The 23,407-nt window shown below is 28.9% G+C and overlaps 1 protein-coding gene and 1 long non-coding RNA gene across 14 annotated transcripts in view; one reads left to right on the forward strand and one right to left on the reverse strand.

The window, feature by feature from the left end:
* Positions 1-23,407, forward strand: part of LOC121114753 (uncharacterized) — a 170,333-nt gene that overhangs the window by 52,329 nt on the left and 94,597 nt on the right. The gene's annotated exons all lie outside the window — the stretch shown is intronic.
* The window catches only part of LOC139904962 (uncharacterized), a 38,965-nt gene continuing 19,588 nt past the window's right edge, over positions 4,031-23,407 (reverse strand). The window contains exon 2 of the long non-coding RNA XR_011779326.1: positions 4,031-4,376. This is a non-coding gene — a long non-coding RNA (uncharacterized lncRNA). The remainder of the gene's footprint in view (positions 4,377-23,407) is intronic.

Here is a 23,407-nt window from a genome sequence, read left to right on the forward strand (position 1 = left end):
CAAAAATAAATTCCAGATCGTAAATGACAAGTTAACTTTATTTTTGTGGCCAAAAAGTTGACTAGAGATTTAAGTTAATGGAATAATTCAATGTAATTTACGGATTAGCTAGTAAAATACATGTTTTTATTTATACAAGAAGAAATTATAGAACAGTTATAGTAGAACTGATTTGGATATTAATTAAGAAAATAACCAATATGAAACATAATCCACTCTTATTTACTGGAAAACATTTATCTTTGTTGGTAATTCTTTGATATATTACAGATACACTCAAATTTTCAATAAACAATGACGTATTTGAAAGGTTAATGAAGGTTAAAACCTTCGTATTTAGTTTTAATAAAAATGCAATTGATTAAAAGTATTTTAATTTATATGTTGTTACTTTATTTCTGGTGTTTGAATAAGTGTTGATATGGATGATGAAACCATTTAGGTTTTTATTGATGTGAACAGTAATATGCATATTGAATGATTCCAATTTTTTTGCAATACATTTTGTATAATATTACTCTAGTTAAAAAATAGGAAATCCAACTCCAAAAAAAATGAAATTGTATACTCCATAGAAAAATGCATTTTTTTTTTTCATATTAAGAGATTCCATAAAATGCAAAAAAATTGGAAATAAATGATTAATATATACCTAATCAAAATTATATTATTATATTAAATAAAATGTTATTAGATTGAGCTGTTTCTATACAATTTATAGACTTATAACCAAATGTATCAAAAAAAAAAAAAAAAAAAAATTATAATAAAGATACATTTTCACCATTCACAGTATAATTAATGAACTCAGCTATCATTTCAATGAATTAATTATAAATTCATTGAACCGTAATAAAACGTTCCCAAAAAATGAAATATTTTTAACAAGAAAAAAAAAAACCCAAATAAATTTCCACTTGAATGTATTTATTTTCTTGGCTTAGGTCCACATGTATAATTCTATTTTGATTTATTAGGTTTTAATAATAGATATTACATACCTAGGCACAATTACAAATCCCTTATGCCTATTCAAATATACTTGTGTACGTTTGTATAGATATTAAGCATGCAAAATTAAACACAATAGTCGTGATGTTTTCAAGGTATTTTCTTCTCTTTAAAAAAACAAGGATGATTCATCAAAAGGTGTTGGAGGATAGTCCTATTATGATAACATACATATTTGTTCATTCCTTTAAAAAAAGAGAAAAATATGTGATCGGGATCTCTGATGTGATAATTGACGAACATCGTGACTATACTTCTCAAATTTTAATAATAATGTTTACGATACTATACATAAAATGCATGTAGATAAAATACCTCCAATATTTAATGGGAAATTTCTTTAACTAATATTTAGTTTCTTTAAAATATAATATATTATTTCCAAAACATTAATAACTTCTATATAAATTGCCAGCTGTTGATTGGTATTTCCATTCCCATTATTAATATTCTGATTATAATGTGATTCCAATGATTTCTTATAAAATCAAGAAACTCGGCAATATAAAGGAATTCATAGTCAGTTCTGGAATCAAACTTGAGAGCCCCAATCTTAGACTCGTGGGAAATTGAATCTGCAAGTTTTACACTCGTCTTCTCGATGGCTGTAGGATGTAAAGATTTCAGAGACAGCTTGTGGGCTAATTTCTGTTGAAAAAAGAATTCCATGGAATGAATTTCTCGAATATGAACAAAGTTGGGACCTAGAAAAGAAGATACAGGAAGGTAAATATTGGGAACAACAAAACAGTCATTTCGTTGAAAGCAGTTATATACATTTTTAAAATGATGCACTGTATCTGTTCAGAGAAATATCCTCTTTGTGTTGTCTTGAGGATGACGGATTGAGGAAATTCAATGTGTTTCTCACGACTTTCCAAGCTTTTAATCCTTGCTTTGAGATACTTGACAGTAGAACTGGGAAGCCCCGTTTCAATTGTCAAAGCACTGGATATTGACTTAAGATATCTTGTTAATGGAATGGAAATAATCTTGGAGGCAAAAATGTCCTCGTAAAGAGCTGGACTGACATTCTGCAACATCAGGAGAGTATCTTCTGGCCTTGGAAGACTTGAAGAGGAGGATCATTTGTTGAAAAAGAAATGAAAGCTTCGAATATTGTACATTATTAATGTCTGCAGATTTAATGAATTGAAGGAACTGCTTACAAATATTATCATATGTGTCCGTGCCTATCTGAAGCTCATTGGATCCCAAAAAAAGCTGCAGCGTTGATGGCTGCCGTTACAGTGTTGATTCTTTCTGAAAATCTTAGACAGTGGGATACACTACTGTTTTTGAGTTGGGTATAATTATAATATATTTTGAATGATAAGTCACCTTCCACTTCGAGGCTGGCTGAAATATCAAATCCTTTGTCATCTGAATGGATTATATTGACCCGAGCATAATTTAGAACTTTCAGCAAAACAAATCCTGAAGGCAATGTTTAAGAAGTAAATCTCCATAGGGAGATTTTTTGCCGAGTGGACTCTTGCAAAACATATCATTCTCTAATGCTTTGAACCGTTCGTTTTGTAACTGGAGTCTTTGTCTGGTAAATTATAAAAAAGATAAACAAATAAAATTTCTTCAGGGTGTTATAAAATGTTCTACGTGCCTAACTTTATTTATCCGTCTCTAAGAAACTCACCACAACCTCTCAAAACGCATTTTCATATGATTTCATATCTCTAAATCATTAATTATATTTGAGATAAAAGTATAAATCTAAAGCTTTTTATGAGGGAGAAAATGCGTTTTATTAATGTACATATTTTGTAACTACATAATATATCACGTGAATAAAGAGAATGAATAGATATTATGTATATACGAGTATGTATACCTAAAGGAAAAATAATAATTATCAGGTATGAATTGTTTCTTTATACATCTCCCAATTGTCTTATGTCTATAGAAATGTAGCTAGTTCGTTACATACATACATTCATTTTTATTTCACCATTATCAAATACTATTAAAAAAATGCGAATCAAAGAAAAGACAAAGAAATTTGAATATCAAAATAAATGTCGATCGTGAGTTAAAAAACCTCATTTATAATGTTATGTGATAATCACAAAGACTGCACTGAATTTTTATACTCATTAGGATGTCCCGTCCATGTAGTTCTTTTTATCTACAAAAACATAAGAAGTATCAAAATTTCTGTATTTTACAAAAAAAGTAAAAAAAACCCATCATTTGGAGGGCTCTTCCTTTTTTTCTAGTTTTGTAAAAATTTACCTTTTCACATATTTTAACTCAATGTCTAAAATAGTACAAAAATGAGTTTTCTCTTCAAGATTAATTATTTAAAACAAAGAAATAAAATAAGCAGAGTAAAGCTTATGATCTTAGACAAAAACTTAGAACTTACTCTTTTTATTTGTCAAAAATTTTGCATTTCTGCTCGAGATTCCAATTTGATTTTAAATATCTAAAATTAGAAATAGTTTCACTTTGTGAGGTATCTCTTACCAGTCTAAACTATATTGAAACTAGGTGGAATGGCTTGACATATTTTATAGATATATGTTTCATCAGTACTTAGTTCATCGATCAAAGTTTCATTTTCACAACTAGTTAATTGTTTTTCAAGCTAAGAAAATTTATTATTATGAAGCAAACAACGTCATAGTTGTAACGGTTTCTTCAAATACTTATCATCCAAACATTGAATTGCACACATTTATCCAACTTGCAGTTCCGTCACATCCAACAAAAATCGTGTTTTTCAAGTATTTATTGTATCTCGTAACTTTTTTTTTACTTTAAACGGAAACAGAAAAAGGTTCTAAATCAGTTCGTAGCAATTAGCCAATTCTTATCAACTGTGGAATTATTAATGTTAGGGGTTGTTCAAAGCATAATAAGAGCTAACTATTAATCAACCAATCAACTTTGTTCAAAACTAAGAACTAAGGAGAAACTTTGACTGCGAGACAACAAAATACAGTGTATTTTTTTTCTGTTAGTGAGATATCGGTGTGTTATAGAACAACATTTTATCAAGTCATCTTTGGCTTACAGACAATATTTATATACCTATTTGTACATGTTTAAGAGAATCATACAAATAATAATATTATGTACATATTAAATCCTTAATACTTTAATGAATGTATAGAAATAAAATAAAATAAATTTTTATTTTCAAAACCATAATTTATTGGAGTTTCTCCCGTTCCTTCCTTTTCTTCATTACTTCAGTGCTTCTTAAAAGGGCAAAGTCTCTCCCATTTAGTGGACATTTATATATACACAATACATTCATGGATAGGTAGAAGTTTTGCCTACTAAGACAGGCCATTAATGTCATCATGAATTACTTGCTACGACTTGCTTAAACACCATCACTCCTTAAAAAAAACAAAAAACTATTGAACTCTCCCTTAACATTTATTCATTCAATATATATATACTAATTATGCATAATATACCAACATATTGTTATGGATAGCCATACATAATGGATTTTCCTGATCCATCTATTTTATTACAACGGATTAACTCCTTCTACAAATTGTTTATCATTGACCTGTTGGATTAATTGTTATTATAGGGTTTATTGATTACTAACAAAACTTTATAAAATATTCGATCCATGCAACTGTTTCATAAAATTTACAACTTTAATTAAACAGAATTTATATCCTAAATATATAAATTATATAATTCAAGCTCTTATTTGGATATTAAAACTTTTAATATTTGTTTCAGAATGAATAATTATTATAATAATATAGTAATCCCGAAACTTGACGCTTATTTATACTTAAATGAGCGTCGAGAAGCAATGCAATCGAGTTTCGAATTTATTTTCCACTATCAAAAATAACTAAAAATGTATAAATCCGTGGTCCACTATCCTTTTTTTTTTAAACCATAACAATGCCTTTTTTTATTCACAAATATCCTCTGAGATAAATAAAACCACGAAAAGCAATGGAAATACAGTTTTTCATTACATTTTCTGTTGAAATCCGAATATGTCGTGTACTGAGGTGGTCGAGTTTAGGGATTCTACTGTAATAACAACGTGGAATGTGTGTAAAAATGAAACACAAACAATACTTAATTGGACACATTTACTGCAATAAAAAAAGAGTATAATCTTATTTATATCGATTTTTAGATAGGTTCTAAGCATTCTCCAACAGCTGATGTCATTGGCCAATAAACAAAAACGTTATTACATGGAAGTAGTGTTGTATCGGTCCTTATTTATTCGGTCCAGTCCATTCTTAAGACTGCTACTAGTACTGACTTAGGGGCGTCAGTACTAAAACTTAATAAAATAAAATAAAATTGAGTAACATCATCAAGGATCGAATCTTACAAGTTTTTAGTACTCAAATGCAGTTCTGAACTGGACAGGACTGCCATCTTACAACCTAAACAAAGACTAGTATTGAAATTCTGTCCAGCACCAACTTTTTCTAATCTATCTATGTTCAGACATCGTAAGACATCATATCTACTTGAAAATACATATGATGTCATGGTTTTAACAATTTATCTGTCGAATCGGTCTAGACCGATTTTTTTTGGGACAGAACTAGATCGAATTTTTCGTTTGGATCGATCGACACCGAACTTTTCTGGAGACTGGTCCAGACCGAGCTCTTTTGCTGGGCTGAATTAGTTTGGTCCAACAAAAAATATAACGATCTCAGACCGCTCTAGGATTTCCAGACCGAAACCCAACACTAATAAAGTCCTACATCACATTATTTGAAAGGATGATAAAGGTTTATAATTGATAAACAAACGCTATTGATCGGAAAATATTTTATCTGGAGTGTCTATATTACTTTATTTCACAAATAGACCAAATTTCGCTAGAAGTCGTAAAACCCTATAATTTGTTGCCAAAAAAGTACACAGGTGGCTTGCATCTTTATTTACAATTAGCAGAGTTTTTATCCTCATAATATATACAAAATACTAATTTACTCTCATTTGGATATTAATATTCAAGCCATATGTTATCATCCATCCTATATTACGCATATAGCGAGAGAAACGGCATCATTAAGATATTTTTAATGAACCATTACAGTATTTAACTCTCTAAATCATTGCTTTAAACAATAGATTTTAAAAAATCCGACTGAATGTATAATTCATTTTCCATGAATCGAGGCTCTTGATGAAGAAGACCCCTTCATCTATATTTTAGGAGGCCCCCCACATTTAACTAAGTACAGAGATACATAAATAAAGAGAAGGAAAGAAAGTAAATACAAAGAAAGATACTTTTTCATGACTCTTAAAGAATTCCTGAGTTCCCTTTAATGCCTTTTTATGTAGTTGAACATATATCTAGGTACCTATGTAGAATGTGACATTATGTACCTACATGTAATAAACAAAAATAAAGATGGTGGAATGCGTTTATTCTCTCTCCCTCCCTTTTTTTAAACAGAGATGTTTATCTCATTGACATAATTCAAAAAGATGGAAAATATTCATGGTACCCACAACCAAATGGATAAATATATGTAGATTGTACATAGGTACGTATAAATGTTTCTATTTATTGTTAAGTCATATGTATCCAAGTATGTAGGTCATGATTTTTGTTGAGTAGAGATTTTTTACACCCTCTTTCATCCCTCCTTTTTGAATTTGAAAACTCCTTAGAATCGCACCAATTTGAATATTATGCATGTGAGATAAGAGAGATAAAGATGAAAGGTACAATTTGACATGTTTATCTTATTTAAAAAGAAAAATAGTTGGGGAAAGGAAGTTGGATGACCGGTACGCTTTTATATATTGACCGTTTACATTGGTCGTTCAGAATCTTTTCAAACAAAGTGTCATAACGCTTGTTAGCTTGAGTTAATTCCTTATTTTACTAACTTATTTTCTCTACTTAACAGGATCATTCGTAGGTAAGGGGGCTTGATTTTCGGAATTTAGAAACAAAACAGAAAGAAAAATCACTTGCTATTCATAAAAAATTAAATTAAAAAAATGGAACAATTTAATTTTTATGGAAAAAAAATTTGAAATATGAATTTTGTAGAAAAAAAATTGAAAAATTCACAGATATTCACTAAATATTATATTTTTTGGAGAAATTTCAATTTCAGAGGTTAAATTGTTTGGAAATAGTTTCAACAATGTATAATTCCTCACAGAAAATTAAATTTTTTGAAAAAAAAATCAAAAATTCACAGCTATTTACAAAAAGTTAAATTATTTCGAAAAAAAATCAAAAAAATCCAGTAACTCACAGAATTTTTTTTTTTTTTTTTTGGGGGAGGTTACAGCCCCTCCAACCCACTATCTACGGATACATATTTGTCTTTCATTTCTTTTGATGAAGTACACATTTTTTCTTCCATTTGGAGAATTCATCTTGTTAAAAGGGTGAATTCATGGAGACTGCAGTAATTTAAACAATCTTAGTAGACAAAAAAGTATTACAAATAACACTACTTTGTACAAATATTGATCATGTGGTCTTTGTTTCGCCACTTTCCCTATAGATTTGTATGGTACTACTTTATAAAAGGAACTTCTCTAAAGAAAGATCAAAAATGATTATTAATATTTAAAATAATCAAAACACATTTTTAATCTAAAATATTGCACACAATATTTTTTACAGATGGCATTTACCGCATTAAGGCTTCTTAATAAGAATTGAATTGTTACAAAAATTGGTAAATTTGTTTGTGCAAACTTTTGCTCCATTGGTTTGGAATGTTCGTATTTGTTTTATACGATAACTATTTCATTAAATAGTTATGAAAATCAATGATAAAGTTTGCATTTTTTTTTTTTTGCCAAAAAAGAGTATATTTTAATTAATCAATTTATTTCAATTGGTATGAAATTTCCATTTTTAAAAATATACTCTTCAGAAAAGTTTTTTTATATTATTCTGCCATTTTTACATATGTAAATATTTAGGCGTTGCGAATCCAAAATGCTTTGAATCTTGTTATTTTTTTGGTCTCCTTCAAAATAGTAAGAGATATTTTGTATATACACAAAAGAATAGTTTTTTATTCATAACCAAATATAAACCATATAAAACCATCTTTAAACATTCTTTATAAAACCAAAATCAATGCAGATATGTTCATGGATTGAGAATGAAAGAAGAGCTAAGGAATGAAAAGGATAATGTAACAACAATGGTTTCATTCATCATTATTTTTAAGCATATCACTCATAGCAAAAAAAAAAAAAAAAATAATAATCCTCCTCACCCATTTATCAAATACACACAATCATCCTGTGGAGATATGCTCTTATATAAGAAGAATAATAAAAAATCCGTATATTCACACGACCGAACAAAACCATTCATCCATCATTTTCTTACACTTATCTTTGTCAAAGGTATATAGTATTTGTCTGTCCTGGACAGGAGGGGGAAGAGTAAAAGAGTGTGAGAGTTCCACAATGAATTCCTTTCAATGTGGGCTTTTTGTACTAGTTATGGGACGATTAAAAATTCCGGTGCAATGTTTGTATAAATTCCTGATGCCGATTCCGATTCTAAATATTTTAAATAATAGTTAAAAAACCATTTTGGTATCAGGGGGCGTACAAACAATTATGTATATAGATATTTTTTTTTTGGGGGAGGGTCTTGGTTCTTCGAATTTTTTGAAAAAAAGAAAGAAGTTTTTTATTAAAAATTTAAAAAATTAAATTGTTTTGGAAAAAAAATTCCAAAAGTTTACAGATTTCAATAAAAAATTCAATTTCTGGGGAAAAATGTACAAAATCCTCAGTTTTTTTCCAAAAAATTTCAAAAATTGTTGAAGGAAATAATTCAAATATTAAATTTTTTGGAGAAAAGTTTCAAAATTACATAGATATTCACGGAAATTAAAACTTTTTGAAAATTGAAGAATTGAATTAAATTTTGAATATTAATTTTTCTAGTAAAAGCAAAAAAAAAATATTTTTTTTTTATCGGTGGGGGAGGGTGGGGGGGTCATAACTTAAAAAAGTAATAAATAGTTAAATACCTGTAATAAACAATACTACATAAGAAATCACAAATTTAACATTATTTTCCCAAAGCCGACGCAAATTCTGGAATAAACACTCGATTCCTGATTTCGAATAATCGTCCCATCACTAATTATTACATATTGTTGCCCATAATCAAAATAAATATTTATTTTATTTTTCCTCAATACTCTCAATCTGTTTGTGCATGCTTGACAGATGGGGAGTTGATTTGTTTGTCCTTTTTTTCTGCCACATCACTCAATATATGCTATGAGAGTTATGATCTTAGGATATTAGATTTTATTATTATGACTATTCTCTAAACATGAGCCAAGTGTTGTATAAATTGAATTGCATATATGTAGGTAAAGCGGAATCAAATTAAAAAAGTAAAATGCTCATAGTTTAAGTATCAATACTTTTTTACGAGTTCAATATTTTCATGGCTCTGAACGTTTGCAGCTAGTACGGACAAAGTCCACCTAAATTTCTGACTACTACTGCCATGAATGAGTCTTTTATGAGCCTAAAAATTGCATTGGCCTCCCCCCGACTATACTCTACATTGCAAATTAAAATTAGTCAATATCAGGTGAAGAAGAAGGCATACATTTTTAGTTCCAAATGTGGTCAAAAATTATTTTTTACAATATTCTAGCACTTCATTTGCCGAGTGGACTGAAGCCCACTAAGGGAATTAAGGAATATTCACTAGTCCAAAAAAATCAAATTTTTTCTTTTTGTGATGAAATTCGAATTGAAGTTGACAAAAAGATTGCAGTAAATACACATCATATACCTATACTGTGTATTCAAACATGTTTGTAAGCGGCAACTATGTAAAAAAAGCATTGCCAACTTTTTAGACCAAAATCAACGTCTCTATTACTAATACGGAATGAATTCAAATTAATGAAAATTATTTAATATTAATTATCAATTTTAGATATTTTTAATAAATGAGAAAGATAAAAAAGACTACTCAATCCAAATAAAATCAAAATTTTTCCAACGCAATATAGTTAAGAATCTCTAGATAATTTTGAACCAATAAATCCCTCAAAAATGATAATGACTATATTTTAGACTCCCTGTATGTACCAGCAATGGCAGAGTAGCACAGTTCGTGCACACTCCTTACGGTGAATATTTTATGAGTTGCCTAATTATTGAAACAAATTAAAAAAAAAAAAAAAAAAAAATTTATTTTCTAAGAAAAAAAACAAAAAAGTGTTTAAAATATTTTTCTAAAAACTTTTGAAAATATGTAACATATGGGTGTTAAAGTTGAAACTGTACTTCCTTATGAAATTCGCGCCAATCCACCACTGCATACTCCAAAAACTTACACTTATAACTCCCGAACAAAGCTTTATTGTTACTCTTTGTCCTTCATGAGCACACGTCCTAGTTACAATTTTATACTTTGATGTTCCCTTCTCAAGTATGGAAAATCAATTATAAGAACTTTAGAAAATGAAAATCTTGTTCAGATTACAAACAAAAATAGGACATGTTTTATACTTAATAACTAAGGAATATTGAATATAAAAAAACAACAACAACATTCTAACTGGATTATATCAGTTAGATGTGCACACATTTGAGCACATGAGCATGTAACCTGATTTAATTTGATTAGACATGTCTTTAATTAAAATAAATGACTAATTTGTATAGTGATAAATGCGACCAATTATTAGGTGTGTGTGTATTTGAGGGGGGAGACTCTGACGTGTTTAATATCTTTACTTTAATTAATTTAATTGATTTAATATAATATTACATATAATCATGCGTAAAAGGTTTTTGATCTTTTTTTATGTTTGAGTCAATTATTTGGAGGAAATTGCTTTCATATCTTTGTGGCCAACATCAAAATGTATTGATCTGACAATGAAGTCTATATTTTTATTTAACATCTGTTGATGTTTATTTTTTTATATGCATAAGTACTTCTTTTATAGCAATTATTTTATACATAAACATAGAGTAAAGGATACTTATAGGAGTTTTTTTACATCGAATTTGGCAACTATTTGAGCATTTTAAAATTATATTTAGTAGGTGGTATGTCGACGGAAAAAGCAATTTGGAACAAAAACCAAGAAATTGAAAGCAGAGGAGTAGTACTCGAGCCTAGATTTGAGTCATTTTTTATCGATTCGGACTTGATTCGAATACAAAATAATATGGTCTTCGACTTGACTCGGCTTGGAACTATATATAATTACTTCACTTATTTAGGGGTTTGAGTAATTTTATAATATACTGGTAGTTGCATAAATACGCAGACTAATTGTGGCAAATAATTAAATGTGTAATAAAATTCGTATGACGTATTTTTTTGAGAATTATATAATATATAATTTATTCTGGTATGAAATTTAATATAATTACTGAATATAACCGCTATCAGCTGCTATGCCACCCTCCAAGCGCCCGTGGAAGGCCTTGCACACTTTGGTGATGTAATGGTCTTCCATGGCTGCCCATTGCTCATTAAAGCTGGACTTCAATGAGTCCAAATTCGGGTAGCAGGTAGCACAGGCCTTTTTTCTCAATTTGCCACCACACACTGTAGTCAAGGGGATTCAAATCAGGTGATTGAGTTGGCCAAATGTTTTTGCGAAGGCCTCCTTCACCTCATCTGCCTTGATTTTCCGTGGTCTGCCGGTCCGAACACCCTCCTTCAGATCTAGTCCCTCCTTGACAAGCTTCTGGACCTTGAACACAGTAGTCTAGTGTCCGTGATTATCTCTTTGACAGACCTACCGGCGCATTGTAATCGACTTTGTTTGATGCGAGTAAGAAAAACAAAAACAAAGCCAAAATCCCTTAGTCTTATAGCTTTAAGAACCAGTTTATCAGATTCAGCAGACAATTTTGTAAAAGTTCTGTTTACGAATTATTGAAAATGTCCTCCCAGTACGACTGTTGTACAGCGATCATTGTCGCCCTAGTGCAGGTTGTGTATCCAAAGAGATCATCGACTTTCTCAAGTTGTCCTCTGCCACCGTGTACGAAGTCGTAAAGGAGTTCAAGAAGTCTGAAGGGATAGGAACATTAGCAAGGAAGAAGGTAGATCGATTTGCGTACAAAATTGGCTTTCAGACAATTTTGAGATATTCTGGTCGAAGGAAATGCCCCCCTAGCTTCCCGGACTGCAATCCTTTGGATTATTTCGTGTGGGGCGGCCTCCATTATTGAGGCTGTGATCAATATGAATAAATATCTCCTGATCAGGTTGGACGCCGTGGTTGAGGTTGCTTGGATTGAATGATTAGATTCATGTAGGGTCCCTACTTTTGTATATAAATGGATTTGTAAATGTCTCTACTAATTTAAGAAACACAAAGGTTTATGTCCTGGTCTCCAAAATTCTTAATTGTTAAACCGAACCCTGTAATTTTAATGATGTGCAATACAGATTTTCGTCGCGTCGGGGGTTTCCATAGGGCAAAAATATATATCTAAAGATTTCCGAAATGTGGGGCTTGAGAATGTTAAAGCATAGTTAATGAATTTGTATCACTTAAACAAAATATTCTCAATGTTTGTATCCAATCTAACTAGGTACAATCAGAATTAACAACTCATTGTATCAAATTTATGTTTATACTTAATATTTTATCAACATAGAGCTGTTGTAATCGATTTAGAAATCTTACTCCGACTCGTAGCATGATGACTCAGACAAAGCGGAATCGACTACAGCTTGGCAATAAGACACATAAGGATGTTAGTTATAGTCTAGAACCTGTATTTGATATATGATATTTTTTGTATTTGCCCTCAGTTTTATGGCCAAAAAATATGATTCCAATTATTATTTCTCTGATTATTTATTTAATTTGTAACCTGGGACATTGAAGTGCAATTTGCAGCTCTTTCGACATGTTTGCAAATAAAGTTAGAAGATAATAAATTAGTTTCAAGAATTCAATTTTGATTTAAATTCACTTTCGAACTAACACAAATCCTGCTTGCAATATTTTGTGTTGATTGATCATACGCCATGTTTGAATCGTTTCTTATATACATAATATTTATATTGAATCCACATATGATCATATCATCAATTATGGCATTCCTTCTACTTGGACAGGGTCTATTTAATCCATCTATCCTTCCATTCTTCGTCTGGGGGTAAGACATTTCTACATACCTCCACTCATTTTCACCCTCATTATCTTTCTGTACCAACATACATTTGTATAAATGAATCCCGCCTCATTCAATTACACGTGCTTTGAAAGAAAGTGAGAACAGTTAGTGTGTACATATGTACACATTATATATATATATACATACTATATATATTTGTAGATAGTATGTGACTATAAAAGAGACTAATGGAAAGTATAAACTGATAATACATACAAAGGAGAAAGATAAAGGACCCTTTATCATTTTGATATCCATCCACCTCCGCACTTCATAATTTCTTATGTGTATATATATACATACATACCTAAGTATGTATGTATATACATGAAAAATTAAGATTAATACACGGAACATCCATATGTACAAAGGTATAAATCAAAAATGCATTCTAATATCCATTGTCCGGTATTAATTATAATTTAAAAAATAATGAAAATAAATGGTGGTCGTCAACATGGTATATTGAACATTTATGTACAACTGGCTACAGAGAAAATCACATTAAACGCTTAATATTTTTTATTATTCAACAAAGAACTTAAAGACCAGAGGTGTCCGCAGGTGGTGGGCTGGAGGGACTGTAGTCACCCACACTAAACTAAGGAATTTTTGCTTTTTACTAGAAAATTAAATTAAATTTTTAAATTTTTTTTCTAAACAATTTAATTTTTTTGTGAATAATTATGGATTTTTAAAATTTGTCTTCCAAAATTTTAATATTCCAATTTTTTTTCCATAAAATTTAATATTTTAAATTATTTTCCCAAAAATTCAATTTTTCGAACTTAATTTTTCAAATTTGAGATTTCATTTTTGATTTTTTTCCCCAAAAATTCTTATATTTCAAATTTAGAATTTTTAGTCAACAGCTTTGTTTTTTGAAATTTTTTCGAAAAAATTTAATTTTTAGTCAACAGCAGCCAAAAATTTTATCAACAAAACGCGGTGCATTTTTGAATTAAAAAAATTAAAACGTTTAGTTTATGATATTTTTTCCCAAAATGTTTAATTTTTGGAATATTTTTTCTCTAAATATTCCAAAAACCAAGCCCCTTAAAATATAATTATGTAAACGCCCTTGAAGCCATACAATTGAACATAGGCTTAAAATTGGAGTTAATCCTTTAATTTTCTTGATCAAGAACACTAGATTAGAAGAAACAATCAACAGTGTATCGTCGGATGTTCAAATGTGAAAATAAATGAGTCTTCTTATTACTATTGTTGAAAATCCTATATTTTGACATGTTAAAAAAGAAACCGAAAATCAGGATGGTAAGTCACTCAATTTGAAGAATATTTTGGAAGAGAGCAGCTAAGCTTAGCTGTCTTGAATGAAATAAATAAGGACATTTGAAGAACTACTCCGTTTTCGACCCCTGAATTCTACTCTGAGCCCTCCAAGGATATACAATTAACTCCACAACAAATTCAAGGCATCTTTTGTGCACACACGAATATTCATTCAGATTTTGAATATAATTAAGTATAGTAGGAAAAAAAAGTAAAATACAAAAGGCAACAGCTAATGAAAAGAAAATTCATTCTTCAGATTGCCAATTCAAAAAAAAAAAAAAAAAAAACCCACCTAAAAAATACATACGATTTCCATCACTACTTCCTCCAACAAAAAAGTCTACTCTAACATTTAATAACTCCTCTTTACACTCCAGCGTTGTTCAACATGGTATTGCACACGGTAAATACCTTACCTAACCTTACACATAACAAAATTATGAATCAAGGTATGGGTGATTCGTTTTGATATCGATACATATGATTCAAGTTGCATTGGGAAAAGAAAACAACATATGTTTCTTGAATATTTGAAAGATCAAAAGAATAAATTTTGAGGAAATCAAAGGCTTACAGCGAATGTGGTGATGTTATTTTTGTTGTTATATAGTTACTGTGAGTCCACACGAGTTGACCTCCGGTCATCTTATAGGAAACATCTTGTATATTTCTTATTCTATTAATTGGGTTGTGCTAATAAAATCCGTATTAATCTTTATCAGGATCTCAATATTTATTTTGATTTTTTTTTTACATTTTTGACTAAATAACATGAAGGTTATTCAATAGGAAAAACACGTGTTTCAACTAATGTCTAACTATCAACATGGTCAAATTTTCCCGCAATCTATTCAATACAATTGAATTGTAGCAGACGTAATAAGTGATATTTATTGAAATTTCTAAAATGAAAAATCTTTTCACATTGTTTCAAAAACACATGTACCTAAGTAAAACCATCAATAGTTTATCGATTAAAACCATGCCAACCATTCTACATAAATAATAATCTATAAATCGATTTTCTGGCAGAGTATGTTTATATATTTATTAATATATTATCTCAAGAGGGTTTTAAGGTAAGAGAGGAAAGAAAAATTATTATATTTGGGGAAGAGGGTGAGTGAGAAAGGTGATAAGGAAATGGTATTTGTGTATGTAAATAGGTCAGTCTCTATTTTCTTGTCTTTTACCATATTATTACTATTTGGGAAGGCTTTTTATTTAATTTATATAATCATACAAAGGTACATACATACCTACTATTTACAAGCAACCTTTTTTTTATATTTTACAAAGTACATACGAGTTAATAATTTTGTATAATTATATATCTATGTAGACAGTTATTTATCCTTGTGGTTAAAACGAAGGTGGGTAAACATTAAAACACACATATATAATATAATAAATAACATCTGTTTTCATAATGATTCATTTACATAGATAAATAATGATTTACATACTCGTAAGTGAGAATCAAACCCTTTTTTGAAGGTGTTCAATAAATATAAATTGCAACTAGAATTTAGAAAATGCATACATATATCTTATATCAATATAGCTCTTTCATTTATTTGCTCAAAAAAAAAAAAAAAAAAAAAGGAAAAAAAAAAATATTATCTACACTTATAGAGGGTGATAATTTAAAATCTGGAACAAGTTTAGACCTTAAGACCCAGATAACCCTGAAATCTTTGCTTATAAAAGTATAATCATGACATTCAACTAACAAAACTGTATAGGAAATATACAAAAATTCTTGAGATTTCCTCAAAATAAGAACGCCGTACTTCCATTATTGTGTTCCTCCGTTCCGGGCTCACACCCAAAGACGTCAATAACTCCTTGCATAAGGATGTTAGAGAGCTTAAATTGATTTTAACTGATCCGGTGTAATTTTATAATTTTAAACAAGTCCAGTTTATCCAAATCGGCTAATTGAAACTGAATAAATTCTTCAAAAAATAACATTTTTAAGACCTGTATGTTTTGGCTAACGGAAGTGTGGCGTCCTAGCTTGCTGGATTTCAACCCCTTGAACTACTATGTGTGGCTGCTTTCAAGAGAGAGTCCAAAAATGTGCACCTGTTGACTCGTTGTGGGGTTCCATTCTCGAGACAGTGGCCAAAATGGACAAAGAGTTCCTAATCAAGGCCTATTCCAGGTTCAGGGCCAGGTTGGAGACGGTGGTTGAAACTAAAGTTGGGTGATTTGATTGATTGATTACGCTATGGATCCCTACATTTAAGAGGCAAATATTTCTGAATTAATTTTTGGAAATAAATTGAAATATACTGACAGTTTTAAAGTATTCATTATATTTTTATTAGAATACTTATTGCCGTTTTTGTTGTTGATTAATTGAACTTGTAATCCAAGCTATTGTTAACATGTGAATATTTTCTTTTTATTAAATGAATAATAGTAACAAAGTTGGAAGAATTGACCAACAATAAACTAATTTTTGGTCATATTATTTCTTACATTTTTTTTTTGTGAGAAAAGGTTTAGAGACGCAATAAACTAACATCCTGATGTATCTATGGGTTAATTATTTTCTCCATTATTATTTGCTATAAATTAAGATTCATATTTATATCAGTGTTTTGGTATACCAGTTCTATAGTGGAACCCGGGGTATTGACGGGTTTAAGACGCTACTATACAAAATGAGTAGTAGAACCAGTACTTACAGTGCCACTACGTTGTAAAAACATAGAACAGTCTCTAACGTAACCCCTCAAATGTCTGAGTCTCCCCCCCCAAAAAAAAAAAAAAAAAATAATAATATTAAGAATAACAATTGTTCCCCATAATAAGTCATTCATTTTCTGCCCTAGTTCTCACCCAGACTAAAATGATGTGGACTTACTTAACACTTTCTCCAATTCTAATAAACAATTGGTATTTATTATTTAAAATGAATACAATTGAAATTGGTATAAATATGTTGTGTATTAGTTGTAATTTGTACAAGTTCAACCCAAAATGTTATTAATAATTTTAATTGAAGGATTTAGAGTAATTGAATATTCCATGGATGATCGAATTTATGGTGCAATTTCTCACTATTTTAATACAAATTACTAAAATATAAGTAAAATGTGGAACATAATACAGTTCAAATACTGACAGTTACATTAATCATAAATACATAATAACTGTACAATTTAAATAGATCAAAAGTAAATTAAAGGGTTGGAAATCAGAATAACCAATGTTGTATTTCAATAATGAATTTTAAAACGAAAAAATTGCAACATGTACTTATTGTATAAATCAGATTTAAGACTGATCTCAGGGCTAACATATTAATCCATGACTGAATAAAAGAAGTCGTTATTCCTATTTTAAGACGGATCTAACATTCTAAATATCAAGATAATTAGTCAATGAATAGGTAACTCATGACTTTTATTAGTAATGTATAGTACAATTATAATCCTCTTAAAACAAAATATTTCTTAGTATCTTTTGTCATGCTCCTCTTTTTTTTAAAAATGGATCCATGCATATAAATCCAACCCATCTATCTTCTTTGATGTAAAGAGAGGAAAAAATATGTAGTATTTTGTTATTTTTTCATTCAGAAATATTCAAAAATAATGTGCTCCCACAAATTTATTTTTCATGCTCAGTATCCATATTTCACCATATTACGTACTTGTATCAATATATTACACTATTTCCTTAGCATACATACATATATATTTTCCCCTTCTACACTTTTAACTAATTATTTTTGTTATTTTTTCTTCAGGTAAGCTTACATACATACATAGTCAAAAGACAAAGAAAAACAATCAACATTTTAAAGATGGTGTGAGTAGAGACTAGCGAGTTGGGTTTAAGTAAATATGCATGTACCTATATGGTTGTGATGTAATTGAAAATGAGTTCATTTATCACAATAAATGAACCTAGGTAATTTAAAATTCTTCCTTCAGTAGAACTACTGTTAAAAAAAACAGGGCTAAAAAACTCTCACTTCTTTAAAGAATCTTCTAAATAAAACAAATCATAATTGTATTTATGTACATACCTGTATGTAGAAAAATTAACTGACATACATATACTCAAAAACTGATTTGTACACAGAGATATCAATATGATATCAATTCATGTGCACGTATTTTGAAATGATTCGAATTCATTTTGACATTTATAATATTCATACTTATAAACGAATTTATAATCATGTTAGAGTGTAATATGATTATTTTTTTTTTGACGTGTCCAGTGGTTGAAACAAAATACATTATTGGATTTTAATTGTGTGTAATGGGTTCTAGAGAAAAAAGCTTGTCAAAAATGGTATAGTTTATGAGAGGGTCTGATTTTCGTTGTACAAAGTTTTTGATTTACAAAGAAATAATCTGCATCTTTCTACATCCCTCTCTCTCTCCCCCTCTTTTCTACATTCATTCTTTGTTTATATTCCCCTTTTTTTATCCCTACAACTCTGGCATCATCTGATTGTATATCTATAGTAATAATAAACCTATTTATATAAGTAATTATATAAAGATATTGATAATTTTTGTGGCTGAATGCTTTTTCAGTATAAGTAACTGACTTAATCTTTTATTACATCTCTAATATTTGATTAGTAATTTTTCGAAAAACAAAGGTTTTAAGCACTGTTTCGATGATGCAATACGTTTTCAACAAGGTCATAAGAGAAAAACTGCTAATTTTTTTGTTTAATGATCTATTAAATCTATAAATTTTTTGAGCCATCATATCAATACGAGGATTCAAAAACTGATGATCAAATATGGTACGTATAGGATGAAAGTGATGAATTTATTAAATGACAAATGTTTTTCTGACTTCAATTTGTATCCATTTGAAGTGTTTATGTTCTTTGATTCTTTATGATTTAAATAGTTTTGCTTTTAATTAATACTAATATTAAATATTTTACTTAATTAATTTGACGTTCCAACGGTTTTAACGACTCATAAATGCACCCATAAAATAAAATTGTATTTTCTTATGTATACTTTTTTAATTGTCAAGGTTTATAATTTTAAGAACATTTTCTTTATTATTGACTTTTAAAACAATTTGTAGGAGAGACCGGGGAGACTCGTAACATTCCCTTTGTCTACTACAACAAAAACGCTAGATTATAATTGTATGGTCAGTTATTGTGAAAAAAACTATTATTTATGTCAATTTATCTTGGACATTTTTTGTTAAAAACTGATTTTTGGGGGTGAATTTAAATCTGATATAATCAAGGCTCTCGACAGACACGCTAGTCCGTGGTTTGTAAAAAACCAGTCAATCTTAAGGGGCGTCCGCAGGGGGTGGGCTGGAAGTGCTGCAGCGCCCTCCCCCCGATTTAAGGTATTTTTGATTTTTACTCGACAATTTAAATTTGAAATTTAATTTTTTTATAAACAGCTGTAGATTTTTGAAGTTTTTTCCCAAAAAATTAATTTTTTGCAAATAGCTTTTAGATTTTTGAAATTTTTCTACAAAAAAATAAAAAATATTTGAACTTTTTTTGCAAAAAAAATCCAAAAACCAATCACCCCACCCCGAAACGCCGAACACAATTTCAATTCTAGAACCAACCAATTTGTTTCACATATTCCACAAATTGCTTTGTGCTTTTCTTTCTGATTGGACAAAATGGTATTGTATAGATGTTTCTTTTCAAATCTACGTACATCCAATATCTCTGTAAATATACAACATGTACATAGGTAGTTTATATTTTGTTGTATTCTGGGATAGAAAATTTTCAGTGGACTAGGAATTTTTTTTACAACCTTGTTGGTTAGTGGCTCATTTTAATGACAGTCAAATCCTGACAATACATTAACATTGAATAATTCAGCACCATGAAAAGTATTTATTCCTCAAAAGTAGTCTTCTCTAAATAGATTAAAAGAATGGTATAAATATGTATAAGTATGAGTCAAACCAGCTCAGCAAATTGAGCCAAAAGAAATAAGTGTTGCAACTCACCAGAGTCTACCCTACTTAAAATTCATTATTATTATTATTGATATATTTTTTTAATTCCTCAAAGACTCAATACTTCAGGCATACTAATTGGCTTATTAAAACCTTTTATTTTTAAAATTGATGCAGTTCTCAACAAAAATAAGAAAAAAAACAACAACATTTTGTCATATCATAAACCTGACGAAAGAAATGATTGCTTTTGTAAAATTGCAAAAATTGTAGCTCTTTTTTTCCCACCCAAAAATTAGCATGCATTTATACATTGGAGGTATAACCACTACCCTTGTAGGTAACTCTCTTCAACTTAATTAAACCATCAACGAAATGCACTTATACCACATGTAATATTGTCTGAATTATTACATGAAAATATGATTCCTAATAAAATACATACTTTTTTCATAAATTTTCGTACTTTATGAAGTCAAATAATTTCTCTTTACACATTATACCTAAACAAAGAGTTTATTTGTGGAGTACAATTTAAGTCATCCCCCCCTCCTTCAGAATTTATGAATCTTCATTAAAGCGAAAAATACGAATAACTGTATATCATTTCTACATATGGACTGATGTTTGTTAGCCCTTAATTTTCTTTTTGGCTTCATCTTTATTTACTCATTATTTTAAACCAAAAAAAATAAACGTTGGATATTTTGCACAAATATATCATGATTAAGATTTTTTTGCAACATAAATTGTAATTTTCGTTCTTTTTTGTTTGTTTTTACTGTTGCGGTATTTTCAGATTAACTGCCAAATATTTGCGGATTCTTTTATGAGTTGTTATGATTTAAAAGCTCATTTTCTGCTAATAACTTTTGATATCTAAATCGTTTTTCAGCCATAATTTTTTGGGGGATATGTATGTAAAAAATCATTATTTATTTTGAACATTTACGTTTTTCTTCTTGCTTTTTTATTTGAAATAATAAATTTGACGAATGAAATTTAATTTAAAAAGTAACGGTTAATACATTATACTTTATTAATCATCCTTAATGAAATGACTTTAAATGCATTTGGTGTATAATACTTATACAAATAAATGGTTTTTTCCCCAAGATCAAATATAAATTAGGATTCGGGAAAATTAACCAAACTATTAATTTTTGTATATTTATCATTTATTAATTATAGTCTAATATATGAAAATATAGGATTTCTGATTTTTAGCAATATATTTTACCGAATCCAACCGTCCTATACATAGACAATGATTTAGATATGTATACAAGTCGTCACTGGATACGAATCATTAAATACGAATAACAAAATTGGCATTGTTACAAATTGGGAAGAATTGGCTCTCCACCAACTGGTTTAAGGACGTTTTTCTTCCTTTTCATGAAGTAAAAAAGGTTAAAAGATGAAACGTAAACATGGAAGATTATTATTTGAGTCACAGGACTTTAACTTTAATCAAGTGACTGGATTAAGGTGATTCAAGTAATATCAAGTCCTATAAATGAGTCCATCCCAAGTTTTTCTCTAGTCTATTTGACATAAATCATCCTAATCAAGTCGCTTGACACAAGTTTAGTCACATGAAACTTGTACCTTTAGTAATCATCTCTTATGATGCGAGTGTATTTCTCAACCGTTCTTCTTCCACTTAGGAAACAAAAAAGGCCCCAAACAGTTGGTATTCTTAATTTAATTGTAGAAAATTGTTCACAGCTAAATCCAGCTCTACTAATCAATGTTCCTAACACATTTAGGGTATACAATACTAAAAGAATAGATAATTAAAAAGGAAATTAATACCTAATTTTCACATTCGTGGTAAAATGCCGTATTTTGTTTAGGGATGTGAAATTATCCTGAGGGAAAATGAAAAAATGGAATATTAATTTTTTAAAATTTTTGTCAAACGATAATCAACTAGTTTAGAATCATTCTTTTAATCTAGAAAATAAAGCCAATGCTCTTTTATTTTTACAAATGATCATTTTAAACATAATATTGAATATTATTTATTTTTCAACACCAGTATTCAAATATACTTTTTTCAATATACATCTCTAATTGTGATTGCTAGATATGAATTTTATGCTAATTCTAAAAATCATTTTGATATAATATAATATATATGGGAATGCCTCAGAAGCGTCCGCAGGGGTTTGGCTGGAGGGACTGTAGTCCTCCCCTTACCCCACAAAAAAATAAAAAAATAAAGGAATTTTTGTTTTTTTACTTAAAAATTTTTTGTGTACAGAATGAACAAATTTTATGCGAAAATAGAGGTAATTTTTTAAAATAATTATTTTCTTTAAAAAAGTAATTCGGGCAAATAATGCAGAAAAGGAAAAAAATTATTAATTAAATTTTTTTTGAATACCTGCGAATTTTTGAATTTTTTTTTCCAAAATATTTAATATTTAAAACTTTTTTTCAAAATTTAATATTTAAAGCTTTCTTTCAAAAATTTAATGTTTGAAACTTTTTTTTCAATAATTTAATATTTGAAATTTTTTTCCAAAAATGTAATATTTTATAATAAAATTTTTGAATTTTTTTTTGTTAAAAGCTGTGGATTTTTGAAATTTTTTTCCAAAAAATTTAATATTTGAAATTCCATTTGTGAATTTTTTTTCTTAAAAATTTAATTTTTTGTGAATAGTTATAATGATTTTTGAATTTTTTTTTCCAATATAGTCATATGGACGGCCCTGTGCCTTTACTTATGATTAAAACTTTAAAAAAAAAGTGATAAATTAATTTTACTTTTAACTGGCTTTTTTCAACAGCGGTAAACTCTTCAAAAAATAAACAAAACAGGTTTTACTCTTTTGTCTATTTCTATTACATGTATATTAGTATTAGTGATGAACGCATGTTTTCCTTCAACGTAAAAACAATCTTAATCAACATAGATAAGAGGAGAAATTTTTTATTTTTTTCTTCAAATATACGTCTGGGCCAATGTAATAGACGTATGTGAGTCAATTAT

The sequence above is a fragment of the Lepeophtheirus salmonis genome, chromosome 3, assembly GCF_016086655.4.
Source record: "Lepeophtheirus salmonis chromosome 3, UVic_Lsal_1.4, whole genome shotgun sequence".
Classification (NCBI taxonomy): Eukaryota; Metazoa; Arthropoda; class Copepoda; order Siphonostomatoida; family Caligidae; genus Lepeophtheirus; species Lepeophtheirus salmonis.